The sequence below is a fragment of the Rattus norvegicus genome, chromosome 9 (assembly GCF_036323735.1).
Source record: "Rattus norvegicus strain BN/NHsdMcwi chromosome 9, GRCr8, whole genome shotgun sequence".
Taxonomy (NCBI): domain Eukaryota; kingdom Metazoa; phylum Chordata; class Mammalia; order Rodentia; family Muridae; genus Rattus; species Rattus norvegicus.
In genome coordinates this window covers 73,020,573-73,039,711 of record NC_086027.1, presented here as the reverse complement: position 1 = coordinate 73,039,711, position 19,139 = coordinate 73,020,573, and the positions used below count along the sequence as shown (strand labels likewise).

Below are 19,139 nucleotides of genomic sequence, written 5' to 3'. Positions count from 1 at the left end.
GGGTTAGGGTTAGGGCAAAGACAGCTCCATGGGTAATGTTAGAACCTCTGATTGCTCCACCTCCCAAAAGGCATATCATACCCAAGCAGTCCCTTAAGACCAGCTACCAACTTCTGTGGTGGCCTAGCAACTCTGAGGAAGAGTTTGCCTTTCTCTACTCTCATGTAAGTCCAGCCCCTTTGATGCCTAGATAACCCCTAGTTATAACTTAACTTCTACCCAGTGCCTTTTTGTCTTGTAACTACCTGCAGTAGGTTAGGTACTGTGGCCTAGGCTACATTATGTGGAGCTTACTCTCCCTTACTGCCTCCCCCCCAATAATCTGTATGTGCAAGACACACCTCCCATCCCCATTGTTCTCTGGAACCGAAGCTTCTGTCTCTTTCCCCTCGAGGACCACATCATGGCACACAGCTGCTATCTGTTCTTATGCTCTCCCTCTTCAGGACTTCATCATGACTGCCTATGGCCATGACTCTGTCCTAAAAAAGTTCTTTGGAAAGAAGAAAAGAAAAGAAAGAAAAGGGAAAGAAAGAAAAAGAACTACCTTCAAAGATGATAGATGGAAATTTGTAATCAGGCTTCAGACTTCAGCCCAGATGTTTCTTTTAGAAAGCATATTTAAAGGGTTTGCAAGGGTGTGGACACTCCGGGTTGGCTCTAAACCCATGGTCCTCCTGACTCACACCCTTTTCAGCATTTGCCCTTCAGCATGTGCCCCCAAAGCAGGTAAGGGCTCCTACTTTCAGTCCTCAATTCATTCAACTGCCCTCTCACTGGAAAGCATCTGTAGACATAATCTGGTAGCAAATGTTTTCTAGAAAAGCAATATGTACTATCTTAGGGAAATGCTTGGCTAGAGTAATAGGAAAATATAAATGTAGTATCTGTCAGCACACAGTCTTAATTTTCTAGTGCAGGAAAGTATCCAGGTAGTGATTCTTTTCCTTTGCTTGACCCTGAGTCTTCTTGGTTGTCCCTTCATAACTAAAATGTGGCTGAGCATCTCTAGCTAACTGAGGTAGACAGGAAAGGCACAAGGAAGATGTGGATTGGCTGTCCCATCTGCGAGGAAAACAGAAGCCTCCCCAAACTGGAGACTCCTTCAGTGTTGTTTGAGCTGGAGCTCCTCCTAAATGGACATGTTGCAGTCTGCCCCTTGTACCTTGGGAGAATGGATATCTTTGGAGCCAAGATCTTGGTTGCAATCAAATTAAAATGGGGGTCATCTGTGAGCACCTGAGTCAATATGACTGGTTTCCTCACGACAAGGAGAGATGTGGGTTCAGTGACATGCATGCTGGAAGAATGCCCAGTAAACATGAAGCAGTCACCCATAAGCCACTTTTAGAGGCCTGGAACTGGGCCTTCCCTTGGCCAGAGGGAAGCAATCTGATTAACACTTCAATTTCAGCTTTCAGCTTTCAGAGCAGTGCAATGATGTTACCGCTGTTTAAGCCCTTCCCCCACCCCATTTTGGTACTTTTCACAGCAGCTCTGGGAAACCTGTGCATGCCAGAAGAAGATTTCCATTTCCACCTTATTGGCCAGAAGTATACCTTGGACCACATCTAGCTAGAGAAGCTAGGGGAGTACAGGTTTGCATTGAGAAGTGGATGCAGGCTGGTCCAGGGAACCCTCCAGCATGGAGTGGAAATCTGAAATAACACCTCGGAGCTCAAGTTGCTCAGTGGAAAGCACATAGGCCAAAGACAGCAGGGCTTTGCCATACTGACTATATCAATGTCTACATAACTTCTGTTATTGGACAAGGAAATATGACTATATATATATAGTATTGTAGGGTTAGCAATATTAGAAACTATCCTGAGGATTAAGAATAGTGGCAAGAGGAGTGTTGCTTTGGAAGTATGGCTGTTTATTCAGCTGAAGAGGTATTATGATGATTCCCAGATCCAATATCTAATCTGGAACAAATAAGAATTTTCTTGGAAGTTACAGTAATGGAACGGGTACAGTAGTGCCCCCCTACCCCCCCAAAAAAACTAATTATGACAGAGAAGGCATCATTGGTGCAACGGGATGCTATGGAAAATAAGCCCCTACCCTCAAAGTCAAGAAGAATAAGTAGGTGATGGTGTTGCCTTAGAAATTAATGATGCTACTTACATACAAGTTCAGAAGGCTTGTGTGTGTGTGTGTGTGTGTGTGTGTGTGTGTAGTGTATGTGGTATGGTGAGTGTGTGGTGTGTGTGTGTGTGTGTGTGTGTGTGTGTGTGTGTGTGTGTGTGTGATTTGTGTTCATATGAGTGTATGGAAGCCAGAGATTGCCATCTGGTGTCTTTCTTGATGGTGGCAGCTCTCCATTTTATTTGCTGGGGCAGAGTGTCTTACCAAACCCAGATCTTTGCACTTTCAGCAAGCCTAGCTACTCAGCTTCCCCAGGCAATCCCTTGTCTCCTCCTAGAGAGCACTAGGACCACAGGAGTGTGTCACACTGTCCTAACTAGGACAACCATAGATCTGATGAGACACCATCACCAACAGCAACTTGGGGAAGAAAGGGTTTTACACTCATGGCTCTACGTATGAGATTACCATCAGAAGCAACAAAGACAGGAACCTGGCTGTGGGAGCTGATGCAGAGACCATGGAAGAGAGCTGCTTACTGACTTGCTCAGGTTGCTTTCTTATAAAACCCAGGACTATCAGACCGGGCATAGTGTCACACACAATGGGCTGGATCTTCCTCCATCAACCACTTATTAAGAAAATACCCTATAGCTCAATCTTATATGAGGCCTTCTTTTCAGCTGAGGTCCCCTCCTTTCAGATGACTCTAACTTACATCAAGTTGATGCTATAAAACTGCCCAGCACACATGTCCCCTACCCCTAAGCATTAATGTGGGTGCAGAGGATCCAAACTCTAGTCCTCACATTTGCACATCAAGTGCTTTATCCACTGAGTGTTCTCCCCTGCCTCCTGTCTCTAACTTTAGCATGTAGAAATTGCTGGGGACTTTTATTCAAAAGCACTTTGCAGCTCTGTAAGTCTAGATGGAGTTGCTGTTCTACATTGCCAGCTTGTCTGGTGGTGCAGGTCTAAAGGCCATACTTGGAAGAGCAAGGTCTGCCCTGACTTCCAAAGAGAAGCGGGTCAGAGACGGGGGGGCCTTCCAAACTGAAATTCAATTGTGCTGACTTTTCTCAGTGCATATGCAGAGAGAGAGAGAGAGAGAGAGAGAGAGAGAGAGAGAGAGAGAGAGAGAGAAGACTGTCAAGATCCTTGCTTGAGTATCCTGCAGTTTCTTCAGCAAACTCAGCTTACAAAAGAATGTGGGAAAGTTGGTCAGAGAGGCACATGCCAGAGAGCAATTATAAGCAAAGGGTATAGATTAGTCTGGAACTTTAAAGCAGAGTGAGTCGTGCCACTTTAAAATCATTTAAGGAAAATATGAAGGAGATTCAGAAGACAGACCTAAGGTAGAAACCCCCATTCCCTGAACACTGTGGGAATTCTTATAGCAGCCTTCTTGGAGGCCCACCAAAATCTTCTAAGTCATGATTATATTTTTATTTTGACATAATACCTTAACAAAATTCTAAGAGTTACAACTAAACTCATAGAGTGTATGGACTCAGAAAGATAAGCAATATGCTCTAGGGATCAACACCTCTGCTTTAAGTAGGAGTCAGGCCAAGCAGCGTAATGGCTCTGCCTGAGTGATGACCCAAGTATAGGCAGGAGGATTGGGGACACAATATTTCTAAGCAACACAGCCAGTGAAACTTATGCTGGTGCTGGTGCTGGTGCTTGAATGTGCATGTATTTGAATTCTTAGTCCCAAGCTGGTGGTTCTTTAGAATGTTGTGAGACTTTTAGGAGACAGTCACTCTCTCTGGAAGAAGTGGCTCATGACAGCTGATCCCACTCCTTGTCCATATTCCGCTTCCTGTTCTATCAGGATGCAAGGAGGAGAGGAAGCAAAAGCTGTAGCCTCCTGCTACAGTGCACTGCCCCCCACATAGTCACCCTCCCATGTTGGGCCCTATCTCCTTAAACTATGAGGTAGAAGAGACTGGGTTCTTCCCTTCTGTTGCTTGTCAGGAAATTCCTTCGAAGTAGCAATAAATGTAACTGGTACATTTGGTATCGTTTATAGGTGAGGTGATGAGCTGTACAGTGTGTGATCGGTCAGCCCAGTGCTTAGACGAAGTCAGACTGAGCTCAGGGTAGAAAGGGTTTGGGAAGATTCTAGTGTCATCCAGAGACACCACCCTCAGAGTCCTGATAGGGCAAGCACAGTGGTGTGGCAAGCAAGACACTCGGGCTTTGGGGTTTGTTCCATATCCTTCTCTCTCCAGAACTGTGCAGCCTGGAGTTGCTCTTTTCACCTTTCTGTGCCCCACTATTTTAAGTAGATGGACAGTGGGTATACAGGTTGTGTTGTGCCTATACCAGGGTAGGCACAGAATAATATGTGTAAAACCCTTACACAGGGCCAGGCACATAGCGAGCCTGTGTATGTTGGCATAATTCTCAGCCTCATCCACTGGGTAGGCCTAAGTGGCATGGAGTTAGGAAGGGAAGCAAATGTGTTAAACTATAAAATCAAGAACCTAAAAAGACCTTGACAGATAGGAAACATAAACAAAATATTAAGTGATATTTAATGATACAAAGTCCTAAAGGGGACAAACTAACAAAGATTAAGATCGTCTTGATAGCAGCACATGTAAAAAATAACCTACAGGTTTTTATCTGATTTCATTTAATTTAAGTTAACTTAAGGTATACTTGAGAAAAATTAGATTGAAATCACCTTAATAGAAATACAGTGTCCAACAACTGACTCTAAAGTGGTAGAAATATAGTTGGAATTCTATTTTGTAGTGGGGATTGAAATGTGAGTAAGTACATCTAAAGGAACCAAAGGATTAGATGCATGTCTTTTGCCTGAAAACACACACACACACACACACACACACACACACACACACACACACACACACACACACACACTATATATATATATATATAATACCTATAATATATATACATATAATATATAGTAAATGCACATGAATATGGATACACACACAATATATAATACCTATAATATGTATGTATATAATGTATAATAAATCACACATGATATACCCACACATATAATTTATAATAAATATATATGAATGTGTATATAGACACACAGAGACTCACACAAAATGTATCCCACATGTGCAGTACCTGAGCAGGCCAAAAAATGGCATCATAATCCCTGGAACCAGAGTTTGTGAGCTACCATGTGGGTGCCATGTTCTCTGCAAGAGCATCAAGTGCACTTAACTGCTGAGCCATCTCTCCAGCACCTAGATACATAGCTTAAAAGGAAATGTTTGGTACTAGGAAGACTCAGGGAAGATTTGGTAGCAGTCAATATGGTCTTTAAGGGTTGGTACAGGAATGGAAAAGGACATATTGGGATGGCAGGAACTACAGAAGACAGATCTATGCCCAATGTGAGAAGTCAGACATCATCTAAGTCTCAGAAATGGCTAAGAAGCTTACTCCAATCACGAGTTTTTGACACTAAAAGTCCTTTCCTTGTTAAGGGCCACCTATATTGCTGTTTATTGGTCTCTGACCCCAGCCCCTTACCATATTGCTGCTCTCAGCCTCCCACACCCTCCACCCCACAATGCTAGAGAAAAGCAGAACAAACAAAGGGTCTTGCACATGCTAAATAAGTGTTCCAACACTGATCTCAGTCAGGAGTTTGCTATCACCTGTCTCAACATCCAGTGTGTTGGAATTATAGGTGTGTACCACCATGCCAGGTGAAAACCTAGCTTTTTGAAGCTATTGAAATTTCTCATTTGCTCACATTTTCAGTTGTGTTTGCTACTTATCTTCCAGCCTCAGTCTTCCATAGAGTTATTTTAGTGGCATACAATTCTGGCAGTGGTTAAACTTTGCTCTGGTTTCCCTTTCTCTGCAGGAACTAGGCTCGGTGAGTTTATCCTGCTTTGGTGATATTTGCACCATTTGCCTGTATTGTCTATTTTTGGTGGGAGAGTCCATCCAACAGCCATCTGGTCTACCTTTGCTGGTAGTACATTGAGCCTGATCGTGGTGTGGAAACACTATCTAAAAGCCAATGTTGGGAACATGAAGTTCTAGGACACTCACTGAAAATGCCATGAGGAATCTGACCAGCGTTTGGATTTCCACCCAAGAATTTCTTATTATCTTGGCAGCTCAACATGATTTTCTCCATTTCTGTTTCTACTAGTATTTTGGTTCTTTTACATATAAAGAAATCTGCCGTAATGATCAATCACCTCAGCTGTGTTACTCTCCTTAGTTTTCATTTAGCTCTGTCTTCAGCTAACATGGCAGTTCTCAAAGTGGAAGCATCACATTCAGCATTGTAGGCCCAATCCCCAACCTAGTAGTACTTGACAGAACAGGTTGTCTGTACCTTCTGAGTAATTGAAATTATATAGTGTTGAATGAGAGAATCTGGGTAGTGGACTCACAAGAAGCAAAAAACCTGTAGCTCAGTTTTCTTCCACCAGTTTAAAAGTCAAATGACTAAATTCACAGAGGTAAGTTTTTTTTTAAATTTTTGTTGTTGTTGTTGTTGTTGTTGTTTTGGGGTGTGTGTGTGTGTGTGTGTGTGTGTATGTGTGTGCACGCGCTCTAGGGACATTGATTCACAAAGCAAATTTACCAGAAACTAATTTATAAAAAAAAAATCACAGTATGATCGGTATTTAATGGGAGACCTAGCTAGATTATCAAATGGGCATCTATTATATTTCTTTTTTCAGTTTCCCTTTATGTATGACTTTTGTCTTTTATTTAAATATGAATAGGTTTTTGTATTAAAGATCTTATTTTTTTATTGCACTTGTCCATATGATTCTCTTGGAGTAGAAGTAATAGGCAAGAATAAAATTAAATAAAAATTGATACCATGGTTTATCCACATGTTACCAAGGGCAATTTTGTATTAAGTCAGTCCATTCTGAAAATGAAATCACAGACCAGGGGTTGCCATGGTAAGGGCAAATAAGAAAGGGGAAATTCAAGGTTGCCAAATACTCACCTTAAAACTTCTGAAGGAGCTCTCTTTTAAGACCAAGCGATCTTTAAAAGTCATTTAGTGACAGCATCTTAACCTCTGATGATGTGGGAGAAGCTGTAGTTAACAAATTCTTCCTCACCAGAATTGCTGCTGGTTCATAAAAACAGTCCCTTTTCACACTGTATTGTGTAATGTGATATTAAGATCATACAGTTTCTCTTTTAAAATGTAATAAATATGAACATGAGTATTTGCTGGATAGACTTGTGTTATGACTTAGCTTTAAAACCTACAAAGGTTCACTACTAAAGATTTGGTCCTCAGTCTGTGGAGCTGTTAAGATATGGTGGGACTTTTAGGAAGTAGGGCCCAGTTAAGAAGCTTATGTCACAGGAGAGGTGTGCCCTAGACTGTACATTGGAGATCCTTGTTGTCTCTTTCCTGCTACATCCAGCTGCCAAGAGGTGACTAGCTTTTCTCCTCCTCACATTCCCGTCATGAGGTACTGTGCAACCCAAAGAGATGAGTTAAACAACCATGGCCCAAAGAAAGACAAAAACAATAAGACAAAAAACCCTCTAAAACCACAAGCCAGCGTAAACCATTCTTCCATTTAATTAAATTTTCTCAGTACTTTGTCATAATGAAGGGATGCTGACACAACTGGGGAACACCTTACAGAAAAATAAAGAGGTTGGGTGTGCTGGCACATGACAGTAGTCTCAGCAATCAAGAGACTGACTGAGACCAGAGAATCACAAGTTTGAAATCAGCCTGGGCTATATAATGAGATTCATACCAGCCTGAACCATAAAATGAGTGCTTGCCTTAAAAAAAAACCCAAAACAGCAACATACATACTGAATACTATACATTAAACATAGTATTAATATATACAGATAATGCAGTTACTGAATACTAATATTCCCCAGTGCTCAATGCCCTTATATAGAGTGGTAGAGTATTTGCATATAACCTCCACACATCCTCTTGTGTATTTTAAATCATCTCTTGCTTATTCTTAATACTTAATATGATGTAAATGCTGTGTAAATACTTGTCTCACTGTATTGCTTAGAGAATCACTAAAGAAAAATGTTGATGCCCATTGAAAACATTCTTTGGGTGTATGAGAGATTTCTGCTTCATGGCTAGCTGAATCTGGAGCTGTAGGATACATACAAAAACCCGAAAGCACAGAGATTTTCTTAGAAATCTTAGAACTTTCAATTCCTTGAAGTCTATTTGACATCATTTGAAGTAACATTTTCTTTAGTTTAGCCAATTAGATAGAAGCTGGTATGATGTCTAAACTACTGGAGAAAGAGGAATAGTATTTAAAACTTTTAGTTTCAATATAAATAAAATATAAATATTTTAAATAATTATTTAAAATAAAACATATTTTATTAGAAAATTTAAATGAATTATTTTTATTCTTTGAATGCATAGCTGTGTGATGTACACATGTGTGTGTGTATGTGTGTGTATGTGTGTGTGTGTGTGTATTCACAGATATGTATAGGTCCCTAGGTAGGCACATATGTGTGAATCTGTGTACAGACAGAGATCAGAGTTTGACATTGCGTGTCTTCCTTGATTACTCTCCTTATATAATAAGTGACAGGGTCTTTCATTTGAAGCCAAAGCTCACGGATTCAGTCAGTGGAGTTAGCCAGCTTCCTACAGTGATTCCCCTATCTTTGACTCCTGAACCCTGGGATTACAGGCAGGCTGCAGTGTCTGCTTGGTGCTTAAATGGATGATGTGGATCTAAATCCCATCTTCAAGCTAGTGGACCAAAGGTTTTACCCACTGAGCCATCTGTCCAGCCCGAAATTGAATATGTTATTTAAAAACTGATATGTTTCTACAGATGGTAAAAACAATCTCTGTAGGATGATTAGATGATTCTCAGACAAAGTTGTCTCCTCAAAAGGGTTGTGATGGAACGAGTGTGCAGAAAGGACATTGGATAAAGGAACTGATCTGGAGTGGCCATTCCTCGGATTGGGAGAACTGGTACTCACAAAGCAAAGGGAAATTAATCTGTGACACAGGGAGATAGGGTAGAAGTACATTTGGAAGGTTGGGTGTAGGAAGGAGTCTTCTCTGGATTGCCTTGCTTTGGGTCTTTGTGAAATGGGGCTGTTTTGTCTTCCCAAGCAGAGGCACCCCAACTTGTATGCAACAATATGGGCAAACAGCATTTGTCAAAGAGCCAAAATGAAACGACTCCCAGGGTAAAACATGACCACATTTACTTAAAGCCATCTTTGACCAATATGAACAGCAAAGATAGGAGAGTTGGTGGAGGACTGCAAACAGTGTCAGATGAGCACTGAACAGTTGTCTCCACTGACGCTGTGGAGTAGAATGTCCCAGTTTCTGCTTGGCTCCTCCTGAGAAGAGCAGTGATCACCACTAAGAACTGCAACTCACTAGATTTTTCTACCCACTCGAATAAGCATTCTTGGTAAAGAAAATTCAGTAGCATTCAAAGAAGCCACTGGGTCAGAAAAAAAAACCTGCTGCTGACATTATTAATCTTCAAAATTACTCAAATCCATCATATACATAAAAACTCATCATCGGGCACTTGTGGAATAGGCAGCCTTCACTTAAGAAATGGGCATTGTCAGCAAAGTTTGCAGCACAGAGACTTTCTATCAAATCAATCTTATTTTCCCATTGATTTCCATTACAAAATCTGAGGTGCATTCTGCTGTTAACTACTATTAACGACCTAAGGAACCCTTTGGAAATGGCACATTTAAAAGAAAAATGATAATATTCCAATAAAAGTGACATTGATATGTAATGTATTAATAATAACATTGTGTTGCATTCAACATGTCACAACAAAATACGTTCAGGGTAAAATATAAAACTGCCTCACATTCACAATGGGAAATAATCCCCAAAACATGGGAGTGTAATTTATCACTACCTTTATACCTGGCTTGGCATTTCTGTCCATCTACAGTAAAAGTCACTTTTTATCATTTAGAAAAATCTTTTCTCATTTCCTGCTGGTTTCTTTCTTTAAATCTTTGCTCAGAAACCCCCTAATGGCTTCTGATACTGTTCTTAGAAGAAGAAAATCAGCCTACCAGGTTTAGTCATAGTGGCTCAACCCTGTGTGCCAGCAGAGATTTCCCCACTGTTAAGGGAACCGAGTGCTATCTGGAAGAAATGCTACAGAAGCAAGCACTGAGTCCCATGAAGCAGAGACTAGATCAGTGGTTCTCAACCTGTGGGTCACGACCCCCTTGGGGGAAGTCACACATCAGATATTTATACTGTGATTCATAATGGTAGCAAAATTACAGTTATGAAGTAGCAATGAAATATTTTATGGCCAGGGGTCACTACAACACTAGGAACTGTATTAAAGGGTTGTAAAGTTAGGAAGGTTGAGAACCACTGGACTAGATGTTTCTAGTGCCTTGTCTAGTTCCTAGGACAGAGTACTACTGTGTGACTCTGGTGATATATCTATGTTTATCATCTTATTTTCAACCTATGCCATTCACACAATATGCTGTTAGACTGAGTGTTTTACTGAATGTATGCTGAAGGACCGATTGAATTTCTGTATATTTCTGAATGACTGTATATTCATTAGTGCTTTAAGGGCTAGTACTCACAACTAGATAAGTGACTAATGACATTGGCTTTCATAGGAATCATGTCCTAACAGTGGCTTTAAACATCTAAACCACATAGAGACTGGGCTACACATCTTTAACAATGGGGTTTGGCTGCCTTCTTGAGTTCTTTACTTTTCCATCATGGTAGACAAAGTTCTGTTAAGCAATAGATCACTCAAGTTAGGAGGAGAAGCAAGTTGTCTCCCTTGCCCACACTTGAAACCAACAATTCACGTAAGTCATCCTTTTACCCAGATGTATGACCCAGGATAATGCAAGCTTCAATGTTCTGTGTTGGCTTTGCCATTTTATGTTAAAATAAATGTTCTATTAAACTATTAACACAGAATTGTGAAAAGTTAAAAACAGAAAGACTGGTACCACGTGAAGCAACATTAGAAGGAGCTTTGCAAAGTGTTCTTGGTTAATTCAACCAAGACCAAAATTTTTTGGCCAATCACCTTCAGAGTTCTCAGCATGTCAGTGTCCCAAAACTGAACCCATGTGGAGAGTGAGGTCCATGCTCACAAAACTCATAAGGAATACTGTGGTGGTTTGAATAAGCTTACCCATAGAAAATGGCACTATTAGGAGGTACGGCCTTGTTGGAATAGGTGAAGCCTTGTTGGAGGAAGTGTGTCACTGTGGGGTGTTGCATGTAGTTTTTGTTACCGTGCCTAAGCTGCAGGAATAGGCAACACTACTAGCCCCCACTCAGTTTCCCTTGAATCCACAGATAAAAGACACACACACACACACACACACACACACACACACACACACACACAGAGTTGTTCATTCTTGGCACAATTGCTGGGCATTATTTAATTCCCACTGCTAGCATCTAGCATGCCCTTATCAATACTCTTACTTCTGTACCTCCCACCTACCTTAAACTTAGTCACTCAGTTACATCCCTGACTGCCTACCTGTAGGAGAGGCCACTGCTCTACCTTACAAGACTAGCAATATCTTGTATGACTGGTCACCTTTTCTCCCTCAGAAGTGTGGCCAACTCTGTCTCTCTTCCCTTGCGTCTCCAGGGACCCTGAAGTCCCACCTATTCCTTCCATTTATCAGCTAACCCATGGCTTCTTTATTGACAGATCAAGAACCAATTGGGGAACAGGACAGCATCAGAACCAGCCCTACAGTGGCGAACAAACAGACCCTCCTCCTAGCCTCCTGGAAGACAGCAGTCTCCTGAATGCCTTTGGATCAGATGTAGAACTCTCAGCTCCTCCTGCACCATGTCTGCCTGGGTGTTGCCATGCTTCCTCCCATGATGATAATGGACTAAACCTCTGAAATTGTAAACCAGCCTCGATTAAACATTTTTCTTTATAAGACTTGTCTTGGTCATGGTGTCTCCTCACAGCAATGGAAACCCTAACTAAGACAAATACACATAGAATTAAATTGTTTTTGTATAGACAATAGCAGTCACTATGGTCACAGTGGCCACGTTCCTCAAGGAGGCACATCTTTTCCCTACAGGCAGAAGGAAGTGTTCCACTGTGGTTGGGTTCTGAGAGCTTAAGGACTCCCCTACTTCCAGTTCACTTTCTACCTCATGCTTACAGTTCAAGATGTGAGCTCCCAGCATTTTGCCCCAGCCACCATGCCAGCCACTTGCTGCCACACTGTCACTACCATCACAGACTCCAAATCTTTGGAACTATAAACCAAAACTGAACACTTCTGTAAGTTTTCTTGGTCATGGTGTTTTGTCACAGCAAAGAAAAATAACTAATACAAGACGAGAGGTCACAGAAAGCTGATTTCTTTTTTCTTGACTTTGAATCACAGGGGCAATTCTCTCTTTTCTTTCTCCCCTCTTTACATCTTCCACATTTAAATCTTGTCTTCTGTTTTTAATCTACTTCTTCCTCTTGCTAGATACTCTTGTTTACATGATGCAACCACAGAATGTTCCCTGGTTTTACATTTTCTTTTAGTAAGAGTGTAGACGGAGGGGCTGGGGATTTAGCTCAGTGGTAGAGCGCTTACCTAGGAAGCACAAGGCCCTGGGTTCGGTCCCCAGCTCTGAAAAAAAGAACCAAAAAAAAAAGAGTGTAGACGGAAAGGAGTCATGATAATTGGAAGTATTTTAAAATTACTATTGCATATTAATTAGACATGTTAATGAGTCTCATTGTGATATATCTATGCATGGAAAGTATTTATTGATGATAAGACCATTGGTAAGTTGGTCTCTTATTCAAAGGCTCCTTAATTCTCCCCTACCCCATGAAGACAAAGGCAATATAATGTAAATACATTCAACTCTGTTGTATGATGAAACTGCAGATCTTGCAAGAGGTAGAAGGGTTCATAATGCCAATGAGAGCAAGGTCAGAAAGCCACTGTCAAATGAGAACAGCAGAGTTGAACTCAAAATGAAGGTAAAATTAACAGGCAAGGTTATTGTTGCATTGGAAAAGAAGACTTTGATTATGAAAGGATAGAGATCTTTGAAGAAATGTATGAAGTCTCTCATTTTTACAAAATGACACTTTTTTAATTTTGCTGTAAATTAGACAAAGTGGCTTAGGATATGACTAGTTCTCACCTCCCATTGTATGGTTTATGTCTTATATACTAATAGGAAATGATTGGCTTAGAAGAGAAAGGACATCAGATTTATTGAATTAAGCAAAGTTATGTGTGGGATGAGGCCCTTCAGAATGAGAACCCAAGGAAAATTGCACTTTTGTGCTTAGGTTTGATGAACAACAGAGGATTGAACAAAGAACATTTGACTGAAACTGGGAAATCTGCAAGGCCTACTACTGAAACGTTTCTGCCAGTGTAGGGTAGGATGTGTGCTACATGAGGCTCTTAGGGGAGACAGTGGGAAGTCCCAGGGTTACACTCTTACTAGCTATGGCTCACTTTGGAGGAAAAGAATTCAACTTCTGCCACAACTTCAAGGGAGGTAAGGAGGGGCCAGGGTAACCCAGGAAGATCTTGCTTCAGTTTCAACTCAAATTTCTCAGCATAACACAACACATACTGTTGACATACTGTTTCCACACCCCAGACAGGTGCTTTGCATTTTATAGGCAAAGCAAGTCAATAAAATTGTGATCTTATTTATTCTATAATTAGCAGAGAGCTGTTCAAAGACACCTTTTCTCCCCTCCCCCAGCACCACACAGAATAGGCATCTTGGGAGTTTTTAAATTTTCTTTTTTTTGTTGTTTTTTAGAATTTTATATTTAAGTACAATGTTACATTTAAGTACGATTTCTTTTTCTCCTACCACCATTCCTTCCCCATTTCATCTACTCTTGGTTTTAAAAACCACTGAGTCCACTTACTGCTGCATGCATTTAACTTCAACTTTTAGCTCCCAATAAAATCACAAACAAACCTTTAATTAAAAAAAAAAAAACCAATGCTCTAAAATCCAGTCCCTGTTTTAAGTTGCTTTTCCTTGAGGAAGCTCTACCAGTCCGAAGCACAGTAGGAAAAGGCACTCATGTATAAATGAAGCTGAACTTATCTGGTGTAATGAACGCCTTACTTACATCTGTGAGTGATGTGTCTCCTATCTGCTACTTTCATGCCAAGTTCCATTGCTCAGAACAACTTATAGCACGTGAAAGCCTTATTTGGGCTTATGGTTTTGGAGAGACTGCATTCTGTCTCTACAGGGAAGGGTGTGATGGTTTGTATATGCTTGGTCCAGGGAGTGGCACTATTAGGAGGTGTGGCCTTGTTGGAGTAGGTGTGTCACTGTGGGAGTGGGCTTTAAGAATCCTCATTCTCGCTGCCTGCCTGGAAGTCAGTCTTCCGTTAGCAGCCTTCAGATGAGGATACAGAACTCTCAGCTCTGCCTGCACCAGGCCTGCCTGGATGCTGCCATGTTCCTGCCTTGGGGATAATGGACTGAATCTCTGAACCTGTAAACCAGCCTCAATTAAATGTTGTCCTTGTAAGAGTTGCCTTGGTCATGGTGCCTGTTCACAACAGTAAAACCCTAACTAATACAGAGGGTTCTATCTGTGGCTGTAGGACATTAATAGAGTGGTCACATCTACTGAACTGTGAAGCAAAGAGAGAAGGACCAGACTAGGCAGGTACATCTTTAGAGATTCCCCCACTTGCGATCTAATGTGGACAGTCAGCCCCTACGTTCTACAGGCTCTGCCACCTCTCAACCAGCGTCACCAGCTGGGGGCGGGAGGGTGGTGGTCAAAAATTCAAACCATGAGACCATGGAGGACATTCAGATTCAAACTGTGTCCTATTTACATAGTCAACTAAAACGTTTTAAAGATTTATGTGTATGAACATTCTGCCTGCATGTGGGACCACTTGTGTGACCGGTGTCTTCAGAGGTCAGAAGGCATCAGGAACCGAAGTTACAGATGGTTTTGAACCACCGTGTGGGTGCTGGAAATCAAACCAGGGCCCTCTACAAGAGCAGCAAGCACTCTTAACTACTGACCATCTCTCCAGCCATGTTACATTTTTATTATTTTAAAAAAATATTCCTATTTCTGAATTCATGGGGTTAGTATTATTTATTCTTGTGTGGTTCCTGCAGTGCCACTTCCAAAGCGTTTTATTTACTAGCTTATTTAAGACAGACTGTCACTCTGTAGCCCTAGCTAGCCTGAGCACAGATATTTGGCTCTCTCTACTTCCCAGATGTTGATGCTAAAGGCATGCACTGCCACTCCCAGCCATTATTATTGGGAATACTTTCATCAGTGTTTCCAAAGACAGTGTTTGCATAGGAGACAGATTATGTAGGTAACTTGGAGCAATACCTATATTTGAATTTACTTCCGGTACTAAATAGACATGGAGCGATGAGCAAAATACATGCATTGTCTGAACTCCATTATCTTCATCCATTAAAACAGACCAACGCTTCATAGTAGTAAAAACCTGATGTGAAAAGCTGAAAAAATACCAGATATTGCAAAGGATTTTGATTTGTGGGTCATAAAAGTGCAGGTTATTTTTGTTCCCTTATGGTCTTAATTTATTGATCATTTTATATATCGGGATACTTCATGTGTTTTTGCAATACGAAACTAGAATTTCTAGGCTATTAAAAATACCCAACAAAACTCCCAATATATGAGAAACCTCTTTGTGAGTTGCTGGCCAATGGAGTCCAAGAGACCTAAACAATTTAGGTTATTTCGGTTGGCCTTGGTTGCCACCCAGAGGTTGAAGGCAGGTGCCTATTGCTGAAAACATATACTTCGGAGGTTGCACCCAGAGGGTCCCAACTAGATCTGACCTGAAAGACTGCTCCCTGAGGATTAGTTTTCACAGCAGGGGAAGGCACCATCCAAGCTTCCAAGAGAGGAAAGCAAGGGCACCCAGCCTGTGAATCACAACAACTAGCATGGTTGGTAACCGCAAGGGCTCTCATCTTGGCCGGCAACCATCAGCTCTCTAATTGGACTTAAGGCTTCTCAACAGGAGGGAGATCTAGTCAACTAACCAGGATCTTACAGGAGAACCCATTACTGCCACTTCATTCGGCCACCTTCTCTGCACACCCACAGATGAGGGTGGCTCTCACTCCTCATCAGTGGAATGTCGCTTTGCTAGTCAGATACCAGAACAGAAAACCACAACTTGTCAAATCCGAGAGAACAAGTAATCTGGGGGTGCCTCCCCTCAGCTGCTATATCCACAACAAAACTCCTGCATCCAAGACTCAGGGAGCATCAAGGAGGAAGAGGCAGAAAGATCCTGAGAGCCAGAAGACTAAAGAAATCTGCTGTGGGGTTGTATCGCGCCTAGACTTGAACAAGCAGAATATCAATAGACGTGGTAACAGAGAAGGGGGAAATCTCACAGGGCCCCACCCTGTAGACAAAACAAACCGAAGGCTGAGAGCAGGAGAAACAGTCTTCTCCAGGGCTGAGCTCCCTATTGGCTAGCCAATACCAATAGGTCAGCCCTAAAATGATAAGCATACAAGAAACACTAAATGGACTGAACAGGTTATATTTACATATTTAAGCATACACCACACACACACCCCTCAAGAGAAAGAGACCATGAATTTGAGAGGGAACAGGAGGGGACATGAGAGGAGTTGGAGGGAGGAAAGGGAAGGTAGTAAATTAAAAACAAATAAAAAATTACAATATCTAAATATGACGAATGTTGAAACCATGCATTTTAGAGCACTTTGTTGCCTACACCCCTTAGAATGAGTTCTTAAATGTCCTATAACATTTTGAAAAAGACCTCCAAGTCTAATTTGTAGGATTTACTTTGTAAAACGTCGTTTTGTTTGTTCATTTTGTAGGCTGGGTGCCTGAAAGTTCCACAGGGAAAGCTTCGACGGCAGTCTTCCAACCCACCAGAGCAATGTCAATAAACACATATGAACTTAAAACCAAAACCTCAATGTTTTGCCATGCAGAGCTCATGCAGAAGCCTTATAAGTCAGACTCTCCAGGACTTGAAGCACACTGCCTGGTCACTTTCTGCTTGTCTGACCATCGTTAATTTATATACTAAGCCTGGAGACCTTCATCTTCTAAGTTGAAAACCCTATGTGGGTGGCATGCTGAGGGTGGAAGGAGACTGGGCACATAGAATGTCGATGTACGAAGAGTGTGATCAACATTTCCCAAATTTCCAAACTCCAAAGTTAAGATATATATTGATCAAAGCTTGCAATAAGCCAGGTGTGGTGGAGCACACCTTTAATCCCTGCACTCAGGAGGTAGAGGCAGGAGTTTGAGGCCAGCCCGGTCTACAAAGATGAGTTACAGGACTGGTCAGGGCTAAATAGAGAAACATTGCCTTGAAGAAAACAACAAAAACAAAATCCAAAACAACCAAATAGAAATAGTAATAGTATAAATATAAAATACAATAATTTAATTGCCTTGAGTCTTAAACAGCAAATTATGTGATCTTGCTGTATCCAAGGTTGCTTTTTTCTTTTCGTTTTCTTATTACGCATGTACACATCTGCATTAGGATCTCTCAATAGATTTCTGCCCAAGACTTACAATCAGATAGCTTTGGGGGAAGAGTGGACAGGGTGAGATCTAACCAATAATTGCAAGGTTTTGCTACCTCACTTTCTTCTTCTAAACCCTGGCCTGTTCCCTGTGGAGACTATTAGTTCAGGTACTATTTAATTTCCTTGCTTAAAGTCTGAGGACAGTGACAGCTAACATTTAGTGCCTCTAACAGTGACATACTATGCTAGAAGAATTGCAAACAGCATTTTGCTTCTTCTAACAAGAATGGCAGAGATTTGCATTCTTGTTCTTGTGATTGTTCCTGGGAAGCAGAGGCCGTCACTGCCACTTGCTCAAGTCATGGAGCTAATCGGTGGCCGCATATTGTAAGCAAGACCTCAATGAATTAATACAGTGAGTTTTGTTCTTTGACTAACGAGAATCTCAGGCACTAAAGGGCAAATAAACCAGTTTTTCTCAAATCTTAGTAATTTATTTAATTTCCTCTGGGGGATGGGTGATCTTTTGTTTTTTTTTTTTTTTTTAAACTAATTTAATATTGTTATCAACAGAAGGGAATGATATGGAGACGATGAAATTGAATGTACAAGGATGTTTCTTGTCTCTAAGTACTGAATTCTGTAGTTATTCCTAAAGTAGTCCAGCTTTCGGTGTATTTTGGAGAAGCCATACTAGCCATTTAAGGTCAAGCAAACAATTGGGCAACTCTTAACCACGTGCATTGCACAGGCTTCCATCTCTGAGCTTGCAGAATCTCGATATCTTTAGAGCCTTGCTCTACCCCTGCTATGCACACTCCTCCAGGAAGCTACTGGATAAACCTCTTGTAAGGATCTGCTAGCTGGCTGCATGCTCCAACCTGCACCCTAATTCTACCTACTCTCCTCCTATTCTTCTTCATGCACATTCTAATATGCTAGACATCAGACTCCTGGCCAGGTTTTAGGCTCCGTTCAGGGGAACAGGAGGGCGATAGGCGAACGGCGACGCGCACGGAGGCGCGCGGGCCGGGGCGGGGCCAGCGTGCAACGTCGGGGGCGGGCACAAACAAGTCTCCGCGCAGCTCGCCTTTGTTCTCTGCCATTGTGAGGCACTTCCTCCTCTGGCACTTCATTTCTGCACCCTGTGGGGAATTCGGAACTGGCTTTTGGGCTTTAGTTTGGGGTACGTGACGCTGTTCTGAGCCTGGCCTCTCCCTTGCTACCCTTCTTCCCCATGCTTGGCAGGAATGCCGAGTACAAAGAGCTACTTGCCCCCGACGGCTGCACCGCCGCTCTACCGGCTACTCCCGCAGGAGGCATCCTAACCCAGGACTGGGGACCGCACCTCCCGATCGGCCACCGCGGCAACCCGTTCCCTCGGATATGCACGGGGTCCGGGCGCCGTCGGCTCGGACGAGCCCTGCAGCTAGGGTCGGAGGCCAGCGCGCAACCCGAGCCCAGCCGCCTAGGA

At 42.0% G+C, this 19,139-nt stretch overlaps 1 long non-coding RNA gene across 1 annotated transcript in view; it reads right to left on the bottom strand.

The window, feature by feature from the left end:
* Window positions 1–19,139, bottom strand: part of LOC103690543 (uncharacterized) — a 59,553-nt gene that overhangs the window by 40,003 nt on the left and 411 nt on the right. The window lies entirely within an intron of this gene.